The following is a 12290-nucleotide window of genomic DNA, read 5'->3' on the forward strand; positions in this document are numbered from 1 at the left end:
CGTTTCACCACGCTGATCAATGGTGTTTGGTAAAGGCGGTGAGCACAGGTGGAGGAACGTAGAAGTGTGGGGCAACAATTGATTTCGCTGCACTTCCCATCTGCTGCCCGCAATGTAGCTCCGCAAGCATAAAAACACCTGGTGCGTGGGCCACTAATCCAGGCGCGTGGGTCACTAATCCAGGCGCGTGGGCCACCAGTCCAGGCGCGTGGGCCACTAATCCAGGCACGTGGGCCACTAGTCCAGGTGCGTGGGCCACTAATCCAGGTGCGTGGGCCACCAGTCCAGGCGCTACGCAGGCTCAATCGTACTTGCCTGCTAAGCTTTAGAGAACTGATTAAAATCAGGTCCATTCCAAGTTCTTTTCTGATTGGTTTCAACGAAGTATGTTGTTATTCTGGTTCTAATAGCTGCCAAAGAAGAGTGGTGAATAGTGCATAGTTGGAGCCTTCAAGTGTGAAAGACCCACTTTGCAGAGCTAAGAGGTGCCTGCAAGAGGCAGTACAACAAGTAGGGTTTTTACAAACTATCGATGCAAATATTGAGCGCCATCCACTCCTATGTGTGGCTCGAAGCAAGCGATTCTGAATTCCTCTCACGTAGAAAAATACTCAAAGAATCGGCCAGTTATCCCAAGCAGTTTCCTTATGAAAACGTCTTAAAACGGATTCATTTGGGAATATATTATTATTATTATAAAAGCAATAATTCATAGATAGGCCTTGGTCAATGCACCGCTGGATGCAAGCTTGCCCACGCTGTGTCGAAAATGGGATTTATTTGACCATACTTCCCCGTACTGCTCAGTGAGAGTTGGTGAATGGGAGGCCCAAGGCCAGTTCAGATATATCGCTCGTCACTGATATTAGCAATGGCCGGGAATCCAACTCAGGTTGGCGGACTTATAATTCAGTCCCTCGATCACTTTTTGCCAACCCTTTATTATTGCAATAATACAAGAGTAAATGTACACAAACCCATGCGCAACTCTGTCAGATGGACTCAAAGTGCACCTTCCCAGCAACGGCACCTGTTTGGCAGCAGGGCTTTGTCAGCATCAACAACTGTGTGCGCCTGGAAGCTTTCCTGACAGCGACTTACCATTTGTAACTGGCACATTAAAATGGAGAGAGAGAAAAAAAAGGCTCGTTACCTGTAATCCTAGAAGAAAACTAAATCCACATTTCACTCTTCAGCCAATGCCGCTGGCCCCAACTGCCCCGGAACTGACCCTGGCTTCTGCGTTCATGCCCCACGTTAAGTATTTTGCCTGGTTTCTAGCCCTGTTCCTTTCAAAGCTGCATTTGTTAGCGTCAAGAGCCCCCTTGCTGAACACAGCCACAATTGCATGCCCGTGTCACGTTGCGCAAGGAGGAGTGAACGTGGAAATCAATTAATTGGGACATTGCACTTTTTCCCCACTCTATTTTGAAATGCGCCGATTCAATGCATTTGAAGGCAGCGGCTGAGAAATAAGTTGTGACGGTCGCCTCGTTTGAACAAAACCCTGGCGAATTTGCATGTTAAATATGGACGCGGCTACCAGCAACATCAGTTCTTCACCATGGTCGGCGTTGAATGACAAGCACGTGGGACTCGAAGCCGCGGGCAAAAGCCTGTGTCTGTGGTCAAAAGCGACAGATAATACACTGCAAAATCTCTGCTCAATTTGGACCGACATGTCAGCGTAGCCCTCGCTTCGAATCCTCTTACCCAAATGTCGCAGCGGCGAGCTACGGGGGGGAGAAGGGGGGTGGTGGCAGATTTAATGACAATGGGTTGGAAAATTGAGTCGGCAAAAATATGACTGCCACAACGCCTTTATGCAATTTATCAATTACTCCTCCACATCTGAGCGCACCAGCTGTCCTGGTGAGAATTCCGTCCACGGCTAAGTCTGCCCTTGGAAGTGGCTCATAGGCTGGCATGGTGCCTACCCAAACTGCTAGGGCATTAAAAAAAACTGCTGGTTAACAAACAACGCTGACACTGTTGGGTCAAGGTCTCATCGTCTGATCACGGAAGTGGGGAACTTTTTATTGTATTTCTGGCCAGGTGATTCTGCAGGCATTCAGTAAGTTTCCCTGAGTACTCAGAGGGTTTCCTGGCTATTATCAGAACCCCCGGCTGTAATATTCCTCTAAGACCCAGCGGCTCATATGTTACACAACAAAAGCACCAGCTCTCCCACACAAAGGACAATATGAATAGCTACTGAAATAATTAATACCAGAAGCCGATTATGAGGCAGTTTCCAAAGAGAAAACTGGAGCACACACTCCAGCTTTGTGAGCGAAGTCGCTTCACAAAGATGACTGGTACTGGTGCGAAAGTGTGGCCGAGTTTTCCCTGGAACATGGGGCCATTGGTGCGCTGGGCCATTGGGACGTCACGTCGATGATCTTTTTTTTTCTGCCACCAAATGAGTTGCTGCTCCCTCTGGGTACAAAGCAGCGTGCGAAGAAATCGTCTCCGACACCGCCGGTCAGGGACTATGGTTCAAGTTTCGTCGAGCTAGGCCACAATCATCCAGGGATCCACATCGTCACAAATTGGAAATCAATGTACCCCCTCCCTTTTCACTGGCACATCAGTGATAACCCCCTCGCCGTATGGAGTGGTCCTTCCCCTCGATATTCGCTGTGTCAAGCCAAGAACCAAAACCGTGAATACGTTCGCCTCACAAGACGTCTCGAAGTTTGGCTCGGAGCCAAGCAAAGACCCAGGGCTAATCGCGCATTCACTGCGTGTGTGACATCACTCTGGGGCGCTGTGTGGACAGTCGCCGCATCGGCTTGCGCGCCTTTCGACTCTCGCGCATTGTGCGAGACACCGGTGGCACGGCTCGGTTTCTGCGAATGGAAAAAACCGAGCGCCTCACCGAAGCCGCGCCAGCTTTGACATAGCCTCGATCAATGTTGATTGACTTGAAAGTAAATTAACACATCTCAAGTGCACACCTCCCATTATAGACCCGAATGTGCCAATGTTTTTCCCCTTCCTCTTGGTAGCAAGGGGTTGAAGCCGACAGTAGTACAAATCCCCATTGCCCATCATCGACGGGACCCTTTGTTTGACTTGCGCGCGCGTCGCCAGCATCAACAAGGCTGACATGAGTAAATGAAGAGTTGAAATTGGGGGCAATCCCATCTTTGGTGAACCCGTTCTATTTGAGAATGATGAGGTGAATGTAAATGCCTCCCCGTTGAGGGTGAGCGAGCAGCATCGCTAGGGGCCTCGTCAAGGTATTCCACTCGCTCCCTTGGTGCGCCCTGGGAGAAGAGGCAGACTTAAGATATCTTCCGTTCATTATATTCCTTATTTACGGCAATAAGTTCACGAGATCTACTCGGCACGAGAGGGCCTCAAAGACAGAGTTCGTGCAGCTTTGCGATTCCTCTGTTGAAGGAGCGCAGACCGCAGCAGTTTACCGTGAGGTCCGCAATTTTGGGTTGCAAAATTGCACTGTGGCTGGTCTTTGTCAATGCTAATAGTAATAGGGATTTGCAGCAACACTGCACTCAATGCAAAGCACTCCACAGCATCGACAGAGATGCACAGCGCACCGAGACCAAAAAGGGAAAAAGTGGGAAAACGAAAAAAAAGGACCAACGCGTTTAGGAGAAAACTGGACACAGAGAGCGAGGATCAAATCTAATTTTAGAATATTGGTTGAAAAGGCCATTCGAGTCCACCATTTCCCTGCCTGGCAACATCAACCACCCTCCCAAATCAGTCACCATGAGGACAAAATGCTTTTAAACCTGTGAAATCAGACATTAAAACCTTGCTAGGTCAAAATAAATCAGTAACACTAAAACATATTTGTCGAGGGAACTCGTATAAGAAAGCAAAATCATTTGCACATCTTGGTAAATCTGCTTCTGGTTTAAATCCTCACCATATTGTTTGGTCATGGAAGTTTGCTTAACCATATTTCATCATGCTGTTCCGTATCAATTGGTAAATGACTGGTTCAAATTTCACCCACGACTGAAGTTAGTCCCTTGGCACGGTTTGCTGCGTACGGCGCGAAAAAGAAGTTACAGCGTACACACATCGCAGTGGCCTGGAATTAAATTCAGGTGGCCGGGTTTATTGTGCAGTGCGCTAATCACTACTCCAACCCACTCCAACCCACTCATACATACATGCATATAAATATGTTGTGTCTATAATTGTGCAAGCATTCAACATTAACTTCACAGAACAGTTATATTTATTTGTAAGTGCTTAAATAAATTATGCAATTGCACGTAGGCACATGCACATATTTTCATAACAATAATTTGAATTTATGCGGCATCTACATACTAAAAGCATCGCAATAAGCGTAATGATATTTTTGCCAGAATATAATAAAAACTGTTGGACTTTGGGACAACAGCAGCAGCAGCGGTATTCACTGCATACCAAACACTTAGATTTTTCTATCCAATTATCCAAACGAGCGACACTATTATGTGGGGCATTATATAATTACGTGTAACTTAATTAACATCTATAATTTGACCTACCATATGACTTACCCCAAAATCTTGCACTGACCAATTTATTATTATTTTCTTTTTTTACCCAGGCAAAAGAAAATTGAGACAAATGCGTAGCCCATCTCATTTTGATGGAACATTCTCAAAATGCCTATAATTTTGTAACGACAAAACATTCCGCTCATTTTTTATTACATTTAACGTGATGGAACGGAGCTAAATATGGTGCGTGTCTTTCACGTACAGCGATTACAAAAAAGCGTTACCTTTCCTCGCATTGTTCGTGAACGTTATATAACATTGTCCAGTTCGACTCAATAGGAAGCTTACTGCTTGTTATTTTGTATATATAAAAAAAAAAGTTTAAAACATGGACGGCAAATTTTTCGATTTAAAGCTTTCGTGACTGCAGCGATGCATCTTCTTGGTTATTTCGGTAAAGTCACGTAGAAGGGAAATAATAAAACAATAAAAATAAAACATAATAAAATAAAATTCTCACGAAGTTTCGGCCACATCGCAAGCAGCCATCCTCAGGTGAAGAACAGGTCTGTCAGAAAGACAGCGTCCAGCCCTGTTCTTCACCTGAGGACGGCTGCTTGCGTTGTGGCCGAAACGTCGTGAAAAATTTTTAAAATTATGTTTTATTTTTTTTATTTTATTATTTCCCTTCTACGTGACTTTACCGAAAGAACCAAGAAAATCTTCTTAAAATAAAAAATAAATATATATAATAATATAATAATAAAAAATGTATTACTTCCCTTCTACGTGACTTTACCGAAAGAACCAAGAAGATGAATCCCTGCAGTCACGAAAGCTTTAAATCGAAAAAAAACCAAGAAGATGACATGGACGGCATTCAAAGTGCCCATATCATTCACCCCACTGATGACAACGAAGGTGTGGCACAAGAGTGTGCCACCCCCCCCCCCTCCAAAAAAAAAAGTGCACCAAAATACACGACTGCGCATGACAGGCGTGAGAACGGCACGCGTTGTGCTCGTGCGTGTGCCGTCCTCACGATCGTGTTCTCATGCAATACGCTTGAGTGTGCCGTGACAGTAAAAAAAAAAATTGAAATTCCCACTATAACGCACTTACATTTAAATGTTTTAATTGCAAAATAACCAATTAAATATTTGATGACGATTGCCAGCCCGAAGTTGATTTAGCAGAAACTAAATCTGGATGCAGCAAATTTCACCGGCTGAAGCCATCCCCACTTGATTGTGTGAAGAAGAAAAAATCCCCATTTTCAATTGCACTGCCCCAGCCCACAGGCTAATCCACTCGCCTGGCCCAGGAGAAGAAATACAAATCGTTAGCTGCTCTCCGCGATTGGATGACAAGGGCATGGCCGTGCCTGCCCTTGGAGTCCACAGAGCCATCACAAGGCCTCAGCGGCAAAAGGTGTTTGCACGATCGGATTACCGCGCACGATGAACCGTGGCAGAATTTTAGCGGAGACAAAAAAAAAACATTTTCGCAGAACCATCAACACAAAACGGCAAGGCAGTTTTCAGCTGCCACTGGAGGCGATACAGTTTGTTTTGTTTCGTTTCGTTTTTTTAATCGTTTCCAGAACAAATTATGAAATTTGGGATCGATTGCGTCAATTTTCTAAGGGTCATTTTTGACTGTGAAAACAAGATTAAAATAATACATCATGCGATGCCTTCGCAGCGTTATGGCACACTGACAACGAGAAACAACCAGGACAATTTAGCTTCGGTGAAGAAAACCAAGTTTCCTGGGAATAGGTCTGTTCCGCATCATTGCAAATTTCAAACCGAGCAGTGATGATCGTATAATTACTGTGCCTCTCCTTTAGGGCAACTTCTACAAATCTGTCCAGTTAACAGTTCCATTTTTCCTCGAATATAGAATCAAACACAGCTTATTATAACTGTTTTTTTTTCGAGGTGCTGTGCTATCTCTGTGGATTTATGTCGGTAATATCCCAGCATAGTTTTTTTTGCTTAACTTAAAACAACAAATGCCAAACGTGCAACGCCGAAAGAGAGTCACAAAATGTCCAAGCTGCAAGATTTTGAAAAATGACATTTATGCTGCTAAAATGGGTTTGAAAATTGCCCCCAGATGTATCGAATATTGTCAGTTTCATGAAAATATCACGCCGTTTTAAATGCAATTATATTTCTCGGCCACACGTATCTCTCATCTCCATGCCGTGTGTATGAATTTCTTTGAACTCCTTCAAGAAGCTGCACCCCCAGATTGTTTTTTTTTCTCTCTCTCTCTAAGATCATAAAGGAGCTTATCCAGAAAAGACTTAGTGAAATATATATCCGTGTAAAATAATAATTTTAATAACTAATGTAGTATAATTTTGTAATTTATGATTAGGCGTGTTACGATGCATTAGTTCATCAATTAAAAATGGCTTGTTACACGTGCATTGAATCACGCAAATTACAATCGATTATTTACGATGGATGCAAATCCCATGCAAAATAAATGATCTCATGTTATTTCCCGGGTAGTGAAGACAAATGCCGTTATGTGAACGAAAAAACAAGAGTTGATGTAAAAATGTGTCAGTTTAACACTTAGGAGGATTTCGCGACCAATATCATCCATAAGAGGTTGTTTTGGGTTAGATCGTGTAAATATATAAATGTGTCGTTAAAACCCGCCACCACCCGACACAGCCAACGACGTGACAACGCTTATAAGTTGGCTGTGTCGGGTGGTGGCAGGTTTTAACGACACATTTATATCACAATGGGACCTCCTTTGCCTGTACCAAAATATGAGAATAGGTTTTCCCCTTTTTTCTGGCAACAAAACAGGTGCTAACATGTTAAAAACCCAAACTGAAACCTATTATATTTTTACGCGATCTAACCCAGAAAAACCTCTATTATGGTTGATGTAAAAATTTGACAAAAATAATCAGTTCTTGCATAGATTAGTGACCTGTAATTACAACCATTAATGTGTTTTATTATTAATAATCACAGAACCAGGTCAATAACACAATACGGGGTAGAATATTACCTCGTTATTGACGAACTTGCTACCCGCGATTTTAGATATCCGCGAATCGCATCTGGAAGTCTACACGACTGCATCGAGAGCGAGAGAGAGAACGAAAGTGGTGAGATAAAGTGACGAGATCATATGTATTTAATAGCTTATTTGTGCATTTCAATTTGCCATTCACAAGCATCTCCGGAAAGTAACCTTCGCGAATAACAAGGGAACAACTGCACGCATCGAGCGGCAGGTGTGGTCCTACAGATGGGCCATGAACGCGAGAGTGAGAGACAGAGAGGCCAAAGGCCACGCGAACATGCACGGAAACTCGGAGCCACATGGTTGTCAAGTGGGCCAAGCGGTGGTCCTGCTGAGCCTGGCACAGAGCCCGAAGGCTGACGCATGCCCCTGCCTTTCACTCATCCGTGTTGCTCGCAAGGGGAGGTGGCGCTCACCGTCCGATGGGCACGTGCAGGCGACACGTGGCTGTACCGCTGTGGGGATGCGGGTGGGATGTGGGGGTCTAGATAATGAGAAGCGAGCCTCACTCCCTTGATGGCCTTGAACACCTGCCTCACACCTCGCGCATGAACACGTGTCGTGAAGTGCTGTCGAGCATCAAAAGGCTCACCGTGACTATTGGAAAACGGTGTTTCATTCGTATTGAGCCTTGGGGTGGTGGGGATTGTATCGCTAGAAGCAATGGATATATTTTTTTTATTATATGATTGATAAGTGCCCTTCATATATGTATTTTCACCTCCCATTTTCGAAGTGATGGTTTCAGTGTTAGGGCCTCTTAACAGCAGCAGCTTGGATTTCGGTGCATACCTGCAGTGGCCTAATGATGAAGTTAACCGATGTAATGAGCATTCACCTACCCCCAATTAAAGCCACGGCACAGAGTAGGGGCCACGAGGTGACTCACAAATAAAAATCAGGATTCACGGGCAGCGCGGAAAAACGCAGAATTATTCAAAGGTCCTCCGCGCCCCCGAATTGACATCATCGTCAACAAGTAAACCCGTAAAAACAAAGTTTTTCACTATAAATCCTTTATATGCGTGGCGGCTAGAGTCTTCTCGTCCTCTGGCTTGAGATGGCTGCCACCTATGGGTCAGATGATTGTCTGCCAGTATTAAGCAATTGGATATTAAATATTTAATTTGTTTTCCCTAAACAGTGTAAAATTTTGGAAAAAAATTTTCACGAAAATTAATTGTCACACACAACGAGTCTGTGTGGAAAATGTCAGCTCGATTGGATCACGGGAAGTGGGTTAAAACACGAGCGAAAGATTTGCACGGTCCTAAGCAAGCAAGCGAACTTAATATAAAGGATTTAAAAATATATTCGCCTGTGGAGGACGCGGGGATCGATCCCGCGACCTTTGGCATGGGAAGCGAGGGCGCTACCAACTGCGCTACTCCGCCACGGCCTGTGGAGGGGTTACGCTCTGGGCTCTTACACTCTGACGTTCAGCCAAAGCCATGAATGCGTTCTATTTGAATATATGTAAAATATATTTTTTTTGCCTAAAAAATGTAAAATTTTGGGAATTTTTTTTCACGAACAATAATTGTCTGGCACAACGAGTCTGTGTGGAAAATGTCAGCTCGATTGGATCACGGGAAGTGGGTTAAAAAACGACCGAAAGATTTGCACGGTCGTAAGCAAGCAAGCAAGCACGCGAACTTAATATAAAGGATTTAAAAAACAAAAAAACGCCGATCCCTTCGCACAGGGTGCCACCGTGAGCGGAACGTGCATGCAGTCCAAACCGTACCAATTAAACACGCCTGCTTATACTAGTAATGCGGTAGCCAATAGGTGACTGCACGTTCACAGCTTCGCAAATACAGCTCGGCGGTAGGGGGGGGGGGGTGCAGGGATGTATTTTGAGCGAGTCGGATGGGTTGACGAGTTGATGCACAACGAGGCCTAACCACCCCCCCCCCCCACTACGTCTTTGCCATTGCTCAGGAGTCCCAAATCAGACTTTTCGTAAGCACCTCACACAATCACACCCCGGATTCCATGTGCATTGTATTGCACAAGATGATCCCCCTGTGAGGACGATACCAGCGTTCTCCAACAGGGACCAACAATCTTCTTGTTTTTTTCGGTAAAGTCACGTAGACTGGAAATAATAAAATAGTAAAAATATAACATAATAAAATAATTCTCACGACGTTTCGGCCACAACGCAAGCAGCCGCCCTCAGGTGAAGAACAGGTCAGTCGAGAAGATAGACGCTCCAAGCCTGGGGTGTGTCATTCAGACTCTGTCTTCTCGACAGACCTGTTCTTCACCTGAGGACGGCTGCTTGCGTTGTGGCCGAAACGTCGTGAGAATTATTTGATTATGTTTTATTTTTATTATTTTATTATTTCCATTCTACGTGACTTTACCGAAAGAACCAAGAAGATGAATTCCTGCAGTCACGAAAGCTTTACATCGAAAAATAGGGACAAACAATTGAGCAGTCGACCTGCATCACACCTTTGTGCGCAAACGACGGGGCCGAGTGGCACAACCCCACGCACAGCAGGCGAGAAATCGGTGCCGGATTTGGCGCGATGGGTCCAATTCGACATGGACTGTAACTAAAAAAACATCAGAGAGAAATTCACCGTAACAAAAGTGATTTTTCACATTGAAGCCCGCGCAATGCAAGAAGGGAGCGAGGAATGACGACGCTCCGTGGAAGCTGGCGTTTCCTGCGAAAGGGGCGTCAGGCACACACGGCCAGTCTGACAGATGAGTTGCGACGCTGCAATCCCACCAATATAATCGTCATCATCCTTTGCGTACCACAAATATCCCCCCCAAACAAAAGGCTGGCGAGTCAGTCGCTCTCCGATGGGTTTTTGGGGTCGCGCCGGGTATCGTTCGGCGTCTCGCTCCGCGTGCCGGGAGTGAAACGTGCCGAACGAGAGACGTAGCACAACTCTTAAAAGACATCAGAGCGCTGTACGGCACAACGCCGTAAATCGTCCAATATCGATGAGTTTACCAGAGGGTGAGAGCACGCAAAGAACGTGAAGCAAGATCGCCACACAGTGGCAGGAGAGCGTAGCTCAGCCGCACAGCGGCGAGCCATCGCGCAAGTGCTGAAGGGCCGGTAGCACTGGTGCAAAGACATACGCCAGCCGTCAGAATTCCCTTTTTAATTCAGAGAAGACAGAGTTTCTCTAATTTGGCCGAGACCCACCCACCGCTCACCGATAAACTACCGGTGCAATATAAAAAGAGGTTTGTGGCTGACGCCCCCAAAATGCGCAGCAGCAGCAGCAGCAGCGGCCACCGCCTCTCCCGCTTTGAATTTTCATTTCATTTTAAAAAGCATCGATAAGCCTCAATTATTCAGCACGTTCCACACCTCCTGGTCGGAAAGGGTGTGGGGACGGTGGGAAAGGGGGTAACGATACAACGCGGAGAGAGGAGTTCACGACACAATGTCGGACGACACCAAGAAACACAAACGAGTGCAAATACAGCAGCAGAATTTCACTGAAAATCCACCGCGAATGCAAAAAATAAACCAGTCAAGACTAATATTTCCACGTTCATATTTAAAACATGTAAGGCTGGGAATTTCCCTTAAATAGATTAAACCTCTTGTCAAAGCTCATGGGATTCAATTGCCATGTTCCTTCATTACAGCAAATAAAAAGCATTAATAAAACTCTATTGGCGACTCCCGAGAAAACCCCTAGACAGACGTTTAAATAATTGAAACTCATGAGAGTATAACATGAAATGAATCTAATTTGTGAAATCTGGTAGATAAAAGTGCCAAATAGATTTTTTTGTGTGCCTTTAGAGAAATTAAAAGTTTTAATCATGTACTTTAGTTTCTCCAGCACTCCACGTCTATGAAATTTAATTTGTGGGAAAAAGTCGATTTCTAACATAACTATACAACGTGCAAACGGACCAACTTGAGATTGAAAAATAACCTCTTTCATATAATTATTTTAAAAAAGTGTAATACACAGGCCTCTTATTCCAACAATTTTGTTGAATATTTGTTCCCTTTGTTGCGTATTATTCAGAGATGATTCCAACTGTAATTAAGTTATCGGAAAACACTACAGAGCACAACCTTCACAAAAAAACATACAGAAGCCTTCGTGAGCATTTATCAATCCCAAGTAAAAGTGGGAATTTTTTTAACCAAAATACCCACATAAGCTCAGAGGCTATATCCGACCATGTCCACCCAGTGCTCGCCGAGACTGCCTCTCCCGCTTTGAATACATCATAAGGTCGGGCTCGTTACAGACAAAGTGCTTGCCACAAATGAACCACGTCACCTCGCTAATCTCGTCAAGGAGCATAAACCATCATCACGTGAACTCCGGTCATCCTCAAAGCGGCTTTTGGCTAGCCATCGAACAAAGACGGTCACCGCATCACGCGCTTTCAGGTGCGCTTCTGCGGCCGTCTGGAATGCTCTTCCAATATTAGGAAGCTACTGGAGCTATGCACTTTTAAATCTTGATTGAAAATTAATTTCTTTATAACTGCTTTCTGTGTTTAGTTTGTGGTCCTTTGCCGCACTTCCAATTAGCATGGTTGGCTACGTACTGTGCGAAATAAGTTCAACATACGTACAAGTTGTTATGTTTCTCAAGCAGTGCAATAGACAGAGGTGGGACAAAGTCATTGTTATGCAAGTCCAAGTCGAGTCGCAAGTCATCAAATTCATGACTCGAGTCTGACTCGAGTCCAAGTCACATGACTCGAGTCCACATCTCATAGGTGGGACAAAGTCATTGTTATGCAAGTCCA

The 12290-nt window shown here is 44.7% G+C and overlaps 1 protein-coding gene across 1 annotated transcript in view; it reads left to right on the forward strand.

Annotated features, from left to right (window-relative positions):
• Positions 1-12290, forward strand: part of LOC144723519 (neurexin-1-like) — a 365717-nt gene that overhangs the window by 244137 nt on the left and 109290 nt on the right. The window lies entirely within an intron of this gene.

The sequence above is a fragment of the Lampetra planeri genome, chromosome 18 (genome assembly GCF_965212315.1).
Source record: "Lampetra planeri chromosome 18, kcLamPlan1.2.h2, whole genome shotgun sequence".
NCBI lineage: Eukaryota > Metazoa > Chordata > Hyperoartia > Petromyzontiformes > Petromyzontidae > Lampetra > Lampetra planeri.